The sequence below is a fragment of the Populus nigra genome, chromosome 11, assembly GCF_951802175.1.
Source record: "Populus nigra chromosome 11, ddPopNigr1.1, whole genome shotgun sequence".
Classification (NCBI taxonomy): domain Eukaryota; kingdom Viridiplantae; phylum Streptophyta; class Magnoliopsida; order Malpighiales; family Salicaceae; genus Populus; species Populus nigra.
In genome coordinates, this window is record NC_084862.1 from 9,934,798 (window position 1) to 9,952,838 (window position 18,041).

The 18,041-nt window shown below is 29.1% G+C and overlaps 1 pseudogene; it reads left to right on the forward strand.

Annotated features, from left to right (window-relative positions):
* The first annotated feature begins 434 nt into the window (after positions 1 to 434).
* LOC133706175 (RING-H2 finger protein ATL52-like) lies at positions 435 to 1,756 on the forward strand (annotated as a pseudogene).
* Positions 1,757 to 18,041: the final 16,285 nt, after the last annotated feature.

Genomic DNA, 18,041 nt, shown 5'->3' on the forward strand with positions numbered 1-18,041 from the left:
TCGACATTAACGAATACACTCTGTATTTATGAGGGCACCAAATGTGACACCGAACTGGAAAAAGAGTGAGGGTCTCCGAGCCCAAAATTAAGTGAAGATGACCAAATAATGTGATTAATCTCCTTCCCATACGTGGCATGATACTAGCAGTCCATTTGCATATGTGGAAATGCAAGTCCCACTTCACCTATGCTTTACCAACCAATTAAGCTTGCCCATGTGTCTTTGTTTTTCTCTTTTCTAAAACTGCCATTAAAAAAGTATTAAGTTGTTTTTTTTATGGTTTTAATATATTAATATAAAAAAATAAAAAAAACTATTTTCATTAAAAAAACCACATTACTAAAAGCAAGCCAGAAAAACAAAAAACAAAAATTAAAGGAGGAGAGAATAAACTCATAAAGTACAATGAGAGAGATGAGGACTCGGGGGAGAGAGAGACATGAACTTCCCATCTCCTGTTACTTTGCTTACCGTCCCTTCTTAACCCTCCATTTGCTACTCGCTTTTTCTAACGCCGCTTGCTTTCCCCTTCCTCCCCCTCTTTTCTCTCTCTTTTTTAAGTGATATAGCAGAAACATTCTGATGAAAGCATAGCATCCAAACACTGTTGCAGATTTAGAGGTGTATCAAGGTTAAAGAAAATAAAAATGGGTTCTACTGCTGACAACCAAAATCCTTGGTCACCATATAGCACCTATAAAGATTGTTCACAAGGAATTTGTAGCGTCTATTGTCCACAATGGTGTTACATCATTTTCCCTCCTCCGCCTCCTTTGTCACTCGGTGATGATGCTTCTAATACTGATTTATCCCCTCTTACTATAGCATTTATCGGCATCCTGGCAAGTGCTTTCATCTTGGTAACTTACCACACTCTCGTTTCCAAGTACTGTCGTCGGCGAGGTCATGGCAATGATACCACTGAATTGAATGACAATCAAGATCAGATGAGAAATGAAGCATCGCAAGGTATCCCAGGTGGACTAGATGAGGCAGTTTTAAAGTCTATCACAATTTGCAAGTACAAGAAAGGTGATGGTTTCGTTGAAGGCACAGATTGCTCAGTCTGTCTTGGTGAATTTCAAGAAAACGAGAGCTTAAGGCGTTTGCCAAAGTGTAGCCATGCATTTCATCTCCTTTGCATTGATACATGGCTCAAATCTCATGCAAGTTGTCCTCTATGCCGTGCCAATATTGCTGATCCCGCTAATGTTTTGCCTAGTGCTCAAGCACCAGCAGCTGTGCCGGTCCAAGAAAATCTGCCAAGCTCTAATGCTTCAACACTTCAATACCAACATAGGACTAATGATGCTGTTTTAGTGATTCAAGATTTAGAAGGGAGTGTTGGGCAAGAGGGTAGTGATGATCTACACCCAGGACTCCAGTTAATCAAGATCTTGAAAGTATTATGGAAGCAAATGATCCGATCCAACCAATTAGAAGGTCAGTTTCACTGAGTTTTTCTCTCTGTCAAAACCAGATTTCCATTGCTGATATATTACGGATCAGTGAAGAAGATGAGGATGGTGATGGAGTTGGCATCTTGAATTTAGTTACCAGTCCATTTCTACAGGAAGATTTATGTTCACAAGGAAGATTTACGTTCTATGATTTCAAATTGATGAACATATAGCTTTTTCCTCGCGTTCAATTTCATCTCTTTTTTGTAACTAATATATTAAAGCTCCCCAATATAGAGAGAGATCTGGCATTCAAAACTCGACACTACTTTTTAGTTGAATTTGCGCTTCGATCATTTATTTATTATTATTATTAATTATTTTATCAATTCATGGAGTATGTGTTGCTATTGAAATGGATAACTGTTTGTGTATGTTGGCCACACCCTAATCACTCCATACTTTAGTTTCCCACGACAGATGGCAGCCCTATGATGCGAGCTAGGCAGGCTAATCTTTATTTTTCATTTTTAGTTTTATGTTGCATAAATATTTTTCTTACAATGTAATAAAGATATTCATGCAATATAAAGCAAGAAACATCTATAATTCATAATTGAAAAAATTACTAGAATGATGACCCCAAAAATGAACAAAATACCATAAAACAAGTATTTGATATTTATATTCAATTAATTGATTTAATCTAATTCATAAGCAAAAATTCTTATAAAAAAAACTAAATTTAACAAAGATCGGGAAAAAAAAACTCCAAGTCATTGTGTTTTTTTCAAAACAAATGAAAAATCTTATAGGAAGCGCAGGGTGGGGGGTGAAGAAGCAAGAAAACTTTTGAGGATGAAACTGAAAAAAATAAACTCAAAAGAAGAGAAACAAATAACCAAGCATATTCATGTAAGCTTTCTAAACCTAAGTGAATTTTTCAAAGCCACAACTTGTTAAATTTCATATATGGGCTCAGCAAATAAGCTCAATATCCAATAAATTTAATATTTAAAGATGAGATAAATTAATTTAATTTAATTAAAAAAAGATTTTCTTTTTATAAAAGTAAGATCTAACAAAAATCAAAAAACCTGTGGCGATAACAAACCAATTTAATGTTAAAGGGTGAAATAAATTAATTTTATCTAATTAGAAAAAATCTAGATCTGGCAAAGAAAAAAAAACTAAGACAAGTACTCGTGTTACTCTCAAAACATCTAAAAAATCCCATAGAAATAGAAAAATTACCAGATGATGATACAAAAAAAAATGATGTTAAAAAAAGGAAAGAAAAAAAATAAAGCAAACCCAAGTGAACCTTCGAATCCTGGATTAATACCTCAAACTCACAACCTATTAGCTCTAGACCCGGGTTCAATAAAGAAGCTCAACCCCTGACAAATTTAATTTTGAATGATGAAATCGTAAAAAATTCAAACTAAAAAAAATTAAAGGTAAACAAATAGCAATAAAAAATCGAGGATCAAATTTGATAGGAAGAAAACCCAAAGAGGTTGAAATTAAAAAAAATATAAACCATTTTAAATAAAATAAGTAGTAATTAAAAGAATAGGTACCAGATTTGATAAAAACATATCCATGAGAGATAAAATTGAAAACAAATTTTAATTTTATAAATTATTTCAAATAAAATAAATATTAATCAAAAGATTAGGGATCTTTCTAAGACCAGTTTAGATAGCCAACTACCTTTAAATATATTGGATAGAAATATCCCTTAGGGTGTCTCCATGTATTATCATAATGGGTGAATCAATTATTTTCTCTTATCTCTTTGTGTATTTATATTTAGTTAGGTTATGTTTTTTCTTTTATAAAAAAAAGAGAAACCAATCACATTTTAAAAGTTTAATTTTTCTCTAGAGCCTATATTAGACCGAGCCACTAATAATAAAGAAAGGTCTCTTCTTGAATAAAACCACTAAAGTGAGATAAAATCAATGAAAAGTAAGATAGTTAAGTTTGTTTACTTGCTTTAATAAAGTTACTAGATAACATTTTAGTTATACACACTCTTCAATACATTCCCATAATGCTTAGACCCTCATATGTAGGGCCTGATTTACACTTTCATATGACAAGAACTACTTTACATGAGAATATGGTCCCTACTACATTTAATCTAGAATGCTCAAGAGTAATATTTTATGTTCACCTCCTAAATGTTGTTTAACTTTTTTTTGGTGTCACTATCATATCAATAAACTTGAGTTACCCCCACTTTTTCCTAGCTGAAATAATCTTTTATCCTTCTTTTGCTTATCCCAATCCACTAATCATCCACCATCATCTCTATTAAAACCCTTCTAATTCCTCGCCTCTTTTTACTGTCGCTATTCTATAATAACCACTACTAGTAATGGCAACATTGCTAGTCTCTCTCCCACTTCTCACAAATGGATGAACACAACACAATAAATTTGACATTAGTAGTAATGAAAAAGGCATGGAGGTAAGAAAATAAAAGAGAAAATCAAAATATCTCTCAGCCCCATCTCATTTCATATGGCAATACATCTTACCACCAACATAAAAAGGACAAGGAGAATAAGGTGCTCCTAATTTCCCATGAGAAGTACCCCAATAATCGTAGAGCATGGTTTCATATTTCGATAATGGCAATGTGTAAATCTCACATGCCTATAGTGTTGCACTCGACTCCAACACCTTTCAAAGGATTTATTTTTTAGCCCTTTAACATGTTTTATTTCTTAATATAAATAGTTTTTAATATGTTATCGATTTTTATACATATTGTGATGAAATATTTAAGTGTTAGGTTTGGCCATAGCATGGAGACCCTAAGGGTATAAAGCCGCTAAGGATTTACTTCTTAAGGTAGAATTAGGTCGATGATCAATATCAGTAACTAGGTTGGGAGGACGAGAATAAAATGGTTTAACTAAGACATTACATTTTGGTTTTAGTGTGATAAATATTTGTTTGTTTATTTGATGTGAGCGAGTTATTTTTATGCCCTTGTTATTTTTTAAATTTTATTTAACTTCTATTTTCCTCGACACTCAAAATTGTTCTAGAAATTGTAAACCCTAATTTGGTTGTTCCTCAAATATCACATTAAGGGTAAGCAAGTTGGGAATGTGTATAAAAAATAGTATTGGTAATTTATGTCTCTATTTTTTTTTTATCTTTGATGGTTTGTATTTTCTCGACACTTAAAATCGGTTCATAAATTGTAAATCTTAATTATGTTGCTTCTTATATGTCAAATTCAGGGCAAGTGAGTTGGGTTTGTAAATAAACATTGATGTTAGTAATTTATTTTCATTTTCTTTGATCTGTAATGGTTTGTCTTTTCTTTGTAATTTTTTTTTGGCATATTAATTGTCTTTATTTTCCATGATCAATTTAGGATAAATAAATCATTAGTGAGCAATGTTAATTGATATTGCTAAGTTGATAATAAAATTGATTAATACATTATTTTATTATATTCAAAATATTTTCAAAGACATCAGTTCTTTCCTCATAAGTTACTTGTGTATTAATTGTTTTTATTATTTATAAATCAAATTATGAATAATGAACTGTCACTTGGAATTATGCTAGGATATTGCTTGATGAATAATAGATGTAATTAATACTCGATTCCTTTTCAAGAATAATAATAAAATAAAATGTGAAAATAATATTTTATTTTTATTTGAATTTTATCATTATATGTTCATGTTGATACATGCAAATGTATACATCATCATCATCTCAGATCCAATACTTGTATTTTAAAATAGAGGATCAACTCCTATTATTGAGTTCAAGTCCCAAATCATTGTCCTAAATCTTAATAGTCTCTTATTTTCAACAACAAATACACATATTTTAATTAGGTAAATTTTTAACATGTAAACATAATAGGTATCATTTATCATTAAAAATAAGCACAAAGCAACATACGTTATATATGATATTTTAGAGTGATTTTCATCTTCCTTTTAATATAATTAGCCCTTATCTAGAATCTATAAATATCAGTTTAAGTTTCTAGTTACCATAAAACTAGTTAGCAACCTTTCATTTTTATTTTTTATTTTATTGTATCATTTTTAATTAGCTCGTTGAGATGTCCACTACGATAAAATGGCTAGTGAAGACTTATTTTAGGGCCTAGCATTGGTTATTTGTTTCTCTTATGAAAATATTCTTATTTTGCTTTGACATATGGTTGAGATATCTTTGTTATTCTTGTTTGCCTAAATTGATTACTTTGTGTTTATTATTTGATTTGATGTCTTTGTTTGCATTTATGTTTATACAATTTTTCTTATGTATTTGCATTTCATATATCTTCCAGTTCTTTTATTTTTCTGGATTGGATATGAATTTATGGTTAATTATAATAAATTGTCTAAGGTTTACTCGTATTTTCATTTTATCTTCATCTTTTCAGAAATTCCACTTTACATCCTAGAATTTATAAGTTCATAATATTTTACATCCTTACTTTGGCATGCCAAAAAAATCAACAAAAAATGTCACATTATTGATAAGATTATCATTGTATTCAATTTAATGACTAAAGAACCCTATTATATTAAAATAATGAAGGCAAAGTGAAAACATGTTATAAACTTATCGACTTAAAGATGTAAAGTGTAATTTCTGAAAAAATAAGTAAATCTGATAAGGTTTAATGTAATTAACTACACAACACTTTATTTTGCACATATATTGCTTTAGGATAGCATAAGCAATTAGTGGTGCTTTGATGGTCTTCGACCTAGATAACACTAGTGAAACCAATAAATTCTCGTAAATAGTATACTTAGTTATGATTATTAGTCGATAAGTTTTTCCATTGTCTATACTCTTTATGCTTTATAGACCTTATTCAACCTAAGATATGTTAACTGAGTAATGAAAGACCCTTTTTATAACATTCAGTTAGTCAACCAACCCTTCCATTTAATGGCTAGAACCTTTCTTTAAGATGCATCTTTGTGGTATTACATACAATCAATTATTTTTCTATATGAATATTTATCTTTACATAGGTTAAACAAATGTGATAACCCATTTTTTTACCCCTAAAACATTCAAAACAAAACAAAATAAAAGTGAAAAATCATAAAATATTTATTTAAATTAGAACATCAAAATTTATCAAGGTTTTAATTAAATAAAACATTGTTTTTAATTGAAGAAAGATTAGTTGTAAATGAAGGAATTAAAGGATTAAAAACTAAATTTTATTATTGGTATCATTTAGGAGGTCCTACTAATTCAATCAGGATCTTAATTGAATAAATTTATGTTTTTATAGCTAATTTGACTTCAATTGAAGGTTTTTCATATCTAAAGACTATTTTAAAAAGGCAGAAAAGTTAAAGGTTTTATTTAAATATGGTTAAAGACCCAATTGAAATTTTTATAAATTTGAGCCTTGTGATCCCATGATTTGTGTTTTTCAAGTCCTAATCGATCACCTCTCTCCTCTTTATATAGACCTGGTCTTGGGGTTTTAAAGGGGACTCATTGAATAATAAGAGTAATAAAGAGGTGAAAAGGAGAAAGATTAAGAAAGTAACTAACAATAGTAAAGAAAGAGATTGAGAGTTTAAAAATTTTGGTTTTTAGGTTTTTATAGGTATGTTCTTGAGTGTTAGTATTCAAGTCCCGATGCTAAGTTTAGGGTTTATGAAATCCTAGGTGAATAAACCCGTCCTCAATCTAGTCTAGTCTGATTCATCTTCACCTCAAAATTAGGGTAACCTCTCTTCTTTATATTTGTGATTGTATTCTTTGTTATTTCATACTTTCTTTAATGTTTTAGCTTTTATAATTTGTAATAATATATGTTATGATTGTATTCTTTGTTATTTCATACTTTCTTTAATGTTTTAGCTTTTATGATTTGCAATAATATATGTTATGATGTGAGAAATGTTTACATCAATTATTAATACTTTATTTACATGTGTTATGAGAAGCCATATGTTACTGCCTTGATATAAACAATAGTCAGTGTTAAAACCCACCTTTTATGCATAAACTAAAATCTGGGTTTTTTTGTTGAGTTTTGATCTGGGTTGTTAGTTATGTTTACCTTATTCTAAAAAAACTAAAATCTTTAAGTTTTTTGGTTGTCGGTAATGATGTTTACTTAGTGTGAACAAATATTAATTATGTTCCTTAAGATGTTCTTTTAGTGTTCTACATAATAGTTTATGTTAGTTTTTTTTTTCTTTGAGTCACTCGACCCTAAACCACACAAAGTAGATCTTTTAAAAAACATATCCATTCCCCCCTTTTTTTTGTCTTTAAAATATGTATATCTTTCAATTATATTGTATATAGCCAAGACTTATTCTCAATCTTATCTAAAGTTTAACATGTTCTTGACTATATTTTGCATTGTTATGGTTTAATTGCATTCTATTTAAACTCCATTATTGAAACTTCTTAAGTATAAATGCATCTTCCTTTTTATTTTTAACAAAAATAACAAAAACCATTAACACATAAACTTTGGGCCTTGAAATAAGTTTGTAAGACTCAATGGGTTTCATCCCGTATTAAAAAGGATCGTTGGGCCGACGTAGTAATTTTTTCAAGACAAGCCCCTTTCCTTTTTAAAACTATTTTAGAAAATCATTTTTTTTAATTCACACTTAGTGTTAAGAGTAAATGGACTTAATATGGATCATTATCTTAGACACTAATGTAGAGTAACTTTTTTTTAAAAAAAAAAACCCCTTTTCGTTTAAACAAAAAATATAATATGCAAAACTTTTTGAAAGTATAATATTCCTCAATAGCCTAAATCAGACCAAGCTATTGTAGATGAAAAGAAAGATCAGACTAAGTAGAATCACCAATATAAGATTAACTCTTTAGAGGAAGAAAAGACTTGACTAACTGGATTCTTAAAGAAAATTATTCACTCTAAACAACTTGATGGAAGACCCTTGAAAACCATTATCATAAAGCTCTCCACAGTGATGCCTTCCTTTTACTCTTCTACATTAATTAAAGCAATAATCCAATAATTCTTCCGCTCCAGTCTCTCATTCATTCTTATTAGAAGTGTAATTTGAACACCTACCCAACTAATCAAGGCATGATATTTATTACTTTAAGTACTTCAGTATCATTAAAGGTTCTTAATGTCACTATAAAATCCATAATAAACTGTTACTAGTGCATCCTTTTCAATCTTATGATATTTTGCACTCTTTTCTAAAAGTCAAATACCGCAAACTCCTTCATCTTTATTTCAACCTGGTCCAAACCATAAACAAATGTCATAAATCATCTTCTTTTTCATTCCCTCTCATCAACATCTATCAACACTTTATGAATACATTTTAAAATGGTATAAAAGTGCTAAGTGTAAATACAATATAATAATTCTAAGATATTTTATTGATCATTGTCGAGGATTCGGGAAGCAGATTAACAAGTTAATTTAATAGGAGTGGTTATCATTTTAAGAGAAAAATAGTGCATGTAGCATAACTATAAAAAGGAATACGGCTATTGAAGAAGAAGACTTGTATAAACCTTTTTCAACTAATAAAATATGTCATATGCCAGATGTTGGTATTTATAAAAGATTCAAAGTATCTGGATTTGTCATGTATTCAAGAACACAATGTCAAAAGACCCATCTCAAAGTGTACTATAGTAAAATAACTAAGGTTGTTCATGATGAGAAAAAATGATTCATTAGTTTCATAAAAGTCTAGTTAGACCTGTTTTAGCTGGTACATGGGGTTAGATAACTCCAAAATAAAGAAATGAAAGAGCTTGGTTAAGTCTAAGTATGAATGACTTTTTAAGAATGGAGAAAATAAATAATGAGTCGATTAATGAATATGTTTTGAGGTTATATGAAATGGTTGCATAAACATACCCTCCTCTATATGAGAATGAGTTATCCTTCATTTTCATTGACATTGTAAAGGCTTCATGGTATGAATATTTAATTGGTAACTTATCAACCCATTTTATAGATGTAGTGATTGTGGTACAAATGATTGAGTAAGGCCTAATATCAGAAGAGATCAAGAATCTAGCAATGAGTTTTTGTGTCATATTAACTAACGAATCAAGAGATGGTTTTTAAATAGGGAATCTTGACCATAATCATTCAAGTTTTTCACCTTAACATCCAATCCAATGATCTCAAGTATTATGAAGTCCCACAAAATCATTTGCTTCTCGAGTAACATTATTTAAGATTGACATACTTGTTGCGATGTCGCGGTCGCACAAATTAATTACCCTAACTTAAAACACACAAGATAGTATAGAGCAAGCAAGGGGTCGATCCCACGAGGAAGGTTTAGTTCAGATTTTTATGCTATACGTTATGTAATTAGGGGGGTTTGATTTGTAATGATCTAAACTATGGTAGAAATTACACTAACAAACAAAATCAATTGAAATTGAAATATATCAAGAAAACAAACCTTGGTCACAAGCACACATCCACCTACAGAAATCAGAACCGATCCTTGAAATGAAACTTCAGTTTATATTCTGAATTTTTTATCTTTTCTTAATGTTGGTTAATTAACGGATCCGCCGTATAACTAACCCTAACCAACAAACAATCACAGTGTCTGCACTAATGATTTAATCCAATAGCAGCCTTAAGATCTAGATAAATTCATTAATCTTAACAACCAAGTTGTCAGCTTGTGTTGCTTTGATCGAATGTTCTCCCTAAGTTTAATAACGTAGTTCCGCTACAATTATCAAGCTTCGTTGCTTCACAAGTTTATATATCACAACTCCGGTTTTGATATCAAACTTAACAATAGATTGTTCACAATAATAACTTAGAGTCCGCTCTAGCAATTAAGATAAACAATCATAGAAAATATGCATAGGAAAACAAACATGCTCATTCATAATACAAACTGAAAATAAATGGAAGAATAAATCTCACAGTTCTTGAAATCTGAAGGTGTTTACGTCCTTGCAACCAAGAAAACAAGCTTAGCCTTGCATAACTATTAAACAACTACTCCTAAAGATGAAAGAATACATGATTTTTGATTTGTAGAGGGGAGAGTTTGTGTTTCTTCTCTTATGGCTGCTACCCCCTCTTTCTTTTGTTCTACTACACTCTCTCTCCCTCACTCTTGACTCTCTTAATAGCATAAACTTAGCTGCCTATTTATACACAAATTGTAAGTATGAAAAATCAAAGTTCAAGTGTAAACATCAAGAGATGGTGGTAGTGTGAAGGTGGCTGGCAGCTGGTGGCTGGCAGCTGGTTTGTGGTTGGTGATTTGAGGTTGGTGGCTTGAGGTTGGTGGCTGCCTTTCTTGACCTTCTGGATTGATTTACTTGAGGAGCTAAATTGCTGAAATTAAAACTTGGATGTCGGTTTGGATGCTTCGGGATGTAATTTGGATTTGTTTCTTCATGAAACCTGTTTGCTGGCAGAATTCAATTGTCATCTTTGAAAACTCATATCTCCCTCATATGACATCTTTTTTTGCTGAAATTTGGACCATTTATAGACCTTTGAGTCAGGAATCCAAAACAATTAAGTTTGCATCAATTGGATATCTAAAACTCCAGATATTTAATTTTGAATGGACAAAGGTCAACACTGGCAGAATGCAAGTTTTGCTTTTGAAGGATGTGATTTCCATGCTCTTCCTTATTTTATTTTTCTTGACTTAGATTTCTAGAAAGGTATGGATGTTATCTTTCTAATACCACTGGAATCACTTCGTTTCGACTTTTAGAACTCACGCTCTGCACAAAACATCGACTGAGGGATAAATCTGCCAATTACCTCTAATTTACTCCTTTTTGCATCTTTCATCTAAAGGTGCCTTCAAAACATAAAACAAAGAATATCAAGACATTTTATACATAAAACATAGGTAAAACACTAGTTAAATGTGGGTAAAACTATTGTATAATATGGTTACATCAATACCTTTGATGTGTGGCATCATTTAATATTACCTGTTGAGTATCAAACACACTACATCAACCTCGTCAAATCTCATACACCCATCATACCTTAATTGGTATAATTCAAATATGAAGTGTGAGTGTCATAATGAGATTCTCGATTATTTAATAAAATATTGCAAGAATTTTAGGTAATTGAGTCTAAAAGTTGGTAAGTGTAGATTATGTTACATTTATAAAGAATAAGGTACATAACATATCATCACCAATCTATTACCAACATATACAGTGATCAACTAAAAATAATGAAAAAGGTGCTTTGTAAATGTTGTCAAGACACAAATGTTTGATATAAGAAACTGATATGAAAATGAAAGAGCATTACATTATTAACCCTTTTTTTTACTGAACTTTATAAACGAGGTTATCTTATATTCATGTTAAAAATGCTAAAACCTTGTTAGGTTTTAAAACTACATTGTAACTTTTAATAAAGTATGTCTTTTGTTGTTTTGAAATTAATATGGTATTCGTACCATAATACAAACCCAATTTCATCTAATTAGGTCATAAAAAGGATTTAATTGAAAGAAAAAAAAAAGGTTTGAAAACTAGAAAGAAAATTAAACACTTCACAATTTATATAAACAACGAAGCAACATAAGGTTTTTTTTTAATATATTCATGGTTTGATTCCCCGTACTATGCTATGAGGTTAAGTAGTTTTTTTTAACTAAAAAAGACTCGAATGTTGTTAACATTTTTTACCATCAAGAAAAACTTTAATTGAAAACTGAAAAGTTGGTAATTGCATTTAATGAAATAAATCAAGTATTATTTATGTTAATAAATGCTAACAAATTTGTTTATTCTAATAAAAGATTGAGTTAAAAAACCTGAAATAAATATGTGTATTAAGATATATATAATCTTATAATTATAGGGAGCTCTTCAATGTTTATATATATATATATATTCATGAGCACATCACTATATAATTCTGCATATTATGCTAATAATTAATTATCCATAAATCAATCTTTAATATCATCATAAAAAAAAGTTTTAATTTTCTTCAAAACAATGATATTATTTTTTTATTAGGATCACACTTTTCTACTAAAAAGAAATTATATTTAAAATAAAGGTTTGTTAAGAATTTAAACTACTTGAAATAAAGATTTTTTTTTCTTTACCATAATTGCAAACCCTATTTCCTTTAATTAGACCATTATTCCAATTGAATTAAATGATCTAATTGAGCAGGAAAAAGTTTGAAAATTAAAAAAAATAAAATTCAAGTGATCATTGAATCAGAAAAAGGTTTTCCATTTCTTTTAAATTAGTATTTTTATTAAAATTTCAAGCCTAATCTCATCTAATTAGGCCATAAAAAATGCAATTGAAAAAAAAATTGAAAGAAAAAAAGAGAGTTCAGGTGAACATAACAATGAGAATAATAAAGCAGTTACCCATTTATTTTAGTATATAAAACTAGGCTAGGTGCCCAAATTTTGTTGCGGGTTGGAGCAGAAGTCAATTATTGCATAAAAAATATGTGCATCATTAACTTTTTCTGCACATAAAAAATTTAAAATATTAATTGAAAACTTGATGTATGTGCTAGATAATATTAATTTACCATTATATGCGTCAATAAATGCAAATAAAAATCAATGTCTCATTTGACCTAGTAGGCCAAGAGAAAAACTAGTTGCCTCATTCAAATATCAATTTGGCTCCCAAAATATTTTCATGTCGCCTTAGGTAAATTTCAAAACACCAAATTATCCAAGGATTAAATCATAAAAAACAATTTTAAGGAGTGAAATGAAAATACAATGACATATTTGTGTTGACCTTGGCTAACCAGTAAAATCTACGACGGGAGTAATGTATATGACCATAATAAGCTAATATAGCTAGTCAATCTATCATTTTTCCTTTTTCTTTTTTTTCCTCCTTGATTAAGCCTTAATTAAGTCTTAATTAGTTTCAAGTTGGATGAAAATAGATACTAAATTAAAGAGTTATAAGATAAATGACGATGAGATTTTAAAATAATTTCATATTATATTGACCTTAGTCAACCTGAATTAATCATGAAATTCATTACTCGGGTCATAAACACGACCACAATGAGGTATCTCAATTAGCCAATATGTCTTTTTCTTTTTTCATCTCTTATTTTCTTCCTAGTTGAGCCTTAATTAGCATTGAGTATGATGCAATTTGTGACTAAATTGAAGAGTTTTAAAACAATTGGGAATAATTCTTTTTTAAAAATTCCATATTATATCGACCTTAATTAACTTGGGTTAATTCGTAAAGTTCACAACTTAAGTCATAGACCACAATAAGGTGACATAGTTGGACAATGTCTCATTCTTTCCTTACCCCTTATTTTCTCCCCGAAGTTATCAAAAAGACTAAATTGAAAAGCTATAAAAGAATTGGGAACAATTTTTTAAAACAAATATCATATTGCATCGCTCTAGTTAACTTGAGTCAACCCGTAAAATTTACGACCCAGGTCATGAACGCGACTATAATAAGCAAGCTTGGACGGGCAATATGTCTTTTTTCCCCTAGTTGGGTCTCAATTAGCCTCAGTTATGATGAAATTTGGGATTAAATTAAGGAGTTATCAAGGAATTGATGACCAAATAAAAACAATTATGTGAAACCACAGTCTAATTGAAATGACATAAAAGAATAGGGAGCAAAAAAACACGTGTCTTAAGCGTGTCTTACAAGTGCCGATGTGTGAGGAGCCCATTATATTAAAGTGGCACGTGCTAACTCCTTCGAGCTTCAATAAAGGCCATTTTGGGTGCCGTCAAAATTATATCATTGAGTTCTTCATCTAACGGTGGGGCGTGTTGGTGTTGAAGTCATAATGTGACTTGATGACCTTTTGTATCCTTCTTTTTCTTGCTTTAGTTTTCATGCACAGACAAAAAAACTTTGGTGGTCCATAGTTTTGTGAGTGTGCACAGTGCACACCCTATATATTTTGCCAATTAGTTTTAGTTACACTACTATTTTTTTTATCTGCACTACACTACTAGTCAAATATTTTTTTTTCTAGCCTTAAAAATATTAAAATAAATGAAGATGATGACATATTGGATGATGTATTTTTTTAAAATAATTATTGAGAAATTAATCTAATTTAATTAAAAAACTTTTTTTAAAAAAGCAAAATCCAACAAAGAACGAAATATAAAAAGACTCAAGATGTTTTTAAAATCAATGAAAAATCATATCTAAAGAAAAGAAATAAAATTACAAAGATCAATATCCAATTAAATCAAATGCGAAATGATGAAATTGAAAAACATGAGTTTAAAAAAGAAAAAAAAACCAACAAATAAACTTAGGCAAATCTCTTAAACTTGAGTTAGTCTCTCAAATTCACAACCTGTTAAATTCTAGACATGGGGTCAATCAAGAAGCTGAATTTATTATTGAAAGATAAAATAAAAAAAATCAATTTAAAGGACTTGCCAAGGTTAAAAAATAGCAATCAAAAGAATGAGAATAATATTTGATATGTAAATAAAATGAAGAAGTAAGAAATTGTAAAAAAAAAAAAAAAAAACAACCCATTCTAAAACCTTCTCAAATAAAATAAATAACAATCAAAAGAAAAATAAAAAAATTTAAAATGAAAAAATTTGATAGAAGATGAAATCGAAAAACAAACTTAATTTTATAATCTAATTCAAAAGTTAAAGATTTGTCGTGAAATGTTGCAAGGGCAAGCACGAAAGCCCAAAAAGAAGGAGAAAAAAAAGTCAATTCTGCCAAACTGTTAGGAATTAAGCCACACGTGCTGCCTAAAAAGGTAACCCCCACCATTCAGAAACAAAACCATCAAGAAAGCTGGTTTTTCTCTGTTGTGATCCACAACACGCGCTGTTAGAAAACAAAAGAGGTGGGTCACTTGCATAGAACATGCCAACAAATTTTTCTTTTTTTATTTGTTTATTAAGTAAATGACTAAATCACCCTTAAGACCAAATGATAATTACTCAAAAACCAAAGTGAAATGACTAATAAGCTCCTAAAACCAAGCCTAATAGTTTTTTTTTTAATTTCAATGGCAATGGAGTAGTTAGACTCTGCATGCCAAAATGAAATATCAAAAAAGCCCATAGACCAAAGTTATTATTTTTTTAAGGATAACCAAGTAATTTAATTATGTAAAACGTTATGAAAAAACTAAATTACCTTGAACAAATCTAAATAACAAATGAACCAATGTTTTTTTTCACTCGGCCTATGTTTTGTTAATAATTGTAATTATAATGTCAAATGCTATTGTAATTGTAATATAATATAATAATTCATATCTAATATAATATAATAATTCATATTTGAGCAACATTTCCCATCGAATAATTGATTATAATTAGTTACACATGCCGTCTAAAAATAATGACATGTTTATTTGCTAATATTTTATCATTAGTTTTGAAGTTGATTTTTTATGATATTTATAAACTTATCTTGTCAATATCTTTTTAATAGTACTAGAAATATCTTTATCGGAGCTTCGGTATGTTTCTGATGTTATCATTTATTCATTCATTTTTTTTCTTCCTTGTCTTCTCATGTCATGTCATGTCATGTCATTTTTTCATGACTATTAAATTATTTTTGTTCATATTATTATTTATAAAACACGAAGGTTGATTTTTGAGAGGATGAATTAATTTGTTGGAGGAAAAAAAAGAGTTGTGCATATGTTATATTTATATAACATGTACTTGCATGTATTACAAACAAACTAAAAGACATTAACCTTTTATTGTACATGAATTACTATGCTTTCTCTCACAATTCACTGTGAATTGGAGCAGTGTGTTTTTTGATAATTTTCACTTTGGTCCTTGAACTTTTATTTTGGGCAATTTGACCCTTTTGAGCCCAAATTAGCCCCTAATTGCATATATTTTTAGGAGGGAGTGTTGAATAGAAAGTTAAGGGATTGAAGTGAAAATTGCAAGTAACATGGGGGGTGGGTTGAAAGTTTCGTTAAAACATTCATTTTAATCCTCCATGTTTTTTAGATATTAGGTGATCAGTCCTATGAATTTGAAGACAATACATTTTGATATCTAACTTCATTTTTTTTCCAGTCCTTTTCTATTGGGAGGAGAGAGAGGGAGTTGTCTAATTCCAGTTTAGAGAGAGTGGTCATTGAAGAAGATTCCAGCTACCAAAACGGTTGGTTTTTATGTCGGAAGGTTCCATATGAATAAGGGGGTTACATTTAGGTGTTTGTTTACCTTAAAACACCTAAAACAACAAATCTAAGCTCGAGAAGATCTTTTTTTTTCCAGGTGGATTTTGGGGTGGTTTATTGGCTTTTTGATGGCCATTGATTAGTTTAATAAGGTCTATAGGGTGTTTTCTAGATGTTTTGGGTAAAAAATGAGTTGAAAATGATGTTTTGGGTGAAAAAAACAAAGAACCCTATTTTTCCAGCCACCACACTAGCCAAATTCTAGGTTAAGAAGACGACATATGATTATTTTTTTTGAAATAATTAAGGAGGCCATTAAACGTTTTTAAATAATAAAGGCCTGTATATGAGCCATTGCTTTATTGGGCCAGGCACTGGGCCTGACTTACTAGGCCCAATAACGCTTGACCTAGTTCTTTTTTATAATTTTTTTATAATTTTTTGTTTTGTTTTTAAGATAATGCATTATTTGTGTATATTTTTTCAAATAAATTTTGGGTTTATGTTTTAATTAGATTATGATTGTTTTTAAATGATATTGAGTATTTTTAATTTTTAGAGAGGTTGGTATGATTAATCTGTGATTTGTTTTTAAATTTTATATAGATTAAGTTAGTTTTTTTAATATTGATTTTTTATAAGAGTTTTCACATATGTTGTCATGCATTATTTTTTTAAATTATTGTTCATTAAGTTTTATATGTGTGTCAATCTCTATTACAAATTTTATGTGTTTTTCTATTACAAATTTATTTTGATAGAGTAATTCATTAAATATAACTAGGTAAATTACCGGTATTGCAATATTAGATATCTAATCTTCATTTTTCTTCTCAATTTCATTTTTGTTTATTGATGATAATTTTTTTTTCATTGTTTTAGACAATGGTTATTCAATTATTTAATTACATGCATGCATAAATTTTCGATTTATATCTATAAGTTTTGTTTAGTGTAAAAAAATATGTTCAAGAATTCTATATATTCAATTTTTTTTTATTATGTTTAGATGTTTATTCTTATGATTTTTTATTTTTTTTCTTGAATTTTTTATGAAAGTTTCATTATTTTTAGTTACACCATTCAATCCAAGTTTGTAGTGTGTTTTTTTTTTATCTTTGTTCTTTTGATTTTTGTTCTTTTGTTAATGTTTTTATTTTTTTCAATTTAACTCTCAAATTTAAAATTTAATGTTGCTTTTGATTTATTTTTTATTTCAATTTTAACATTTATTATTTTTATTGTATTTTTTTGAATTTTTTTATGTTGTTTTTTTTTTTTGACTTTAACCCTCATGATTGTTTCATATATAGTGCTTTCGCTATTATAACCTAGTTATAGTTTAAAAAGTTAACAATAACTAATTTTTTTGTCTTATCTTTTTATTTTTGTATTTTTTTAATTTTCTTTTTATAAAATTATAATGTTCTAATTTAATTTTTTTATTTTTATTTTTT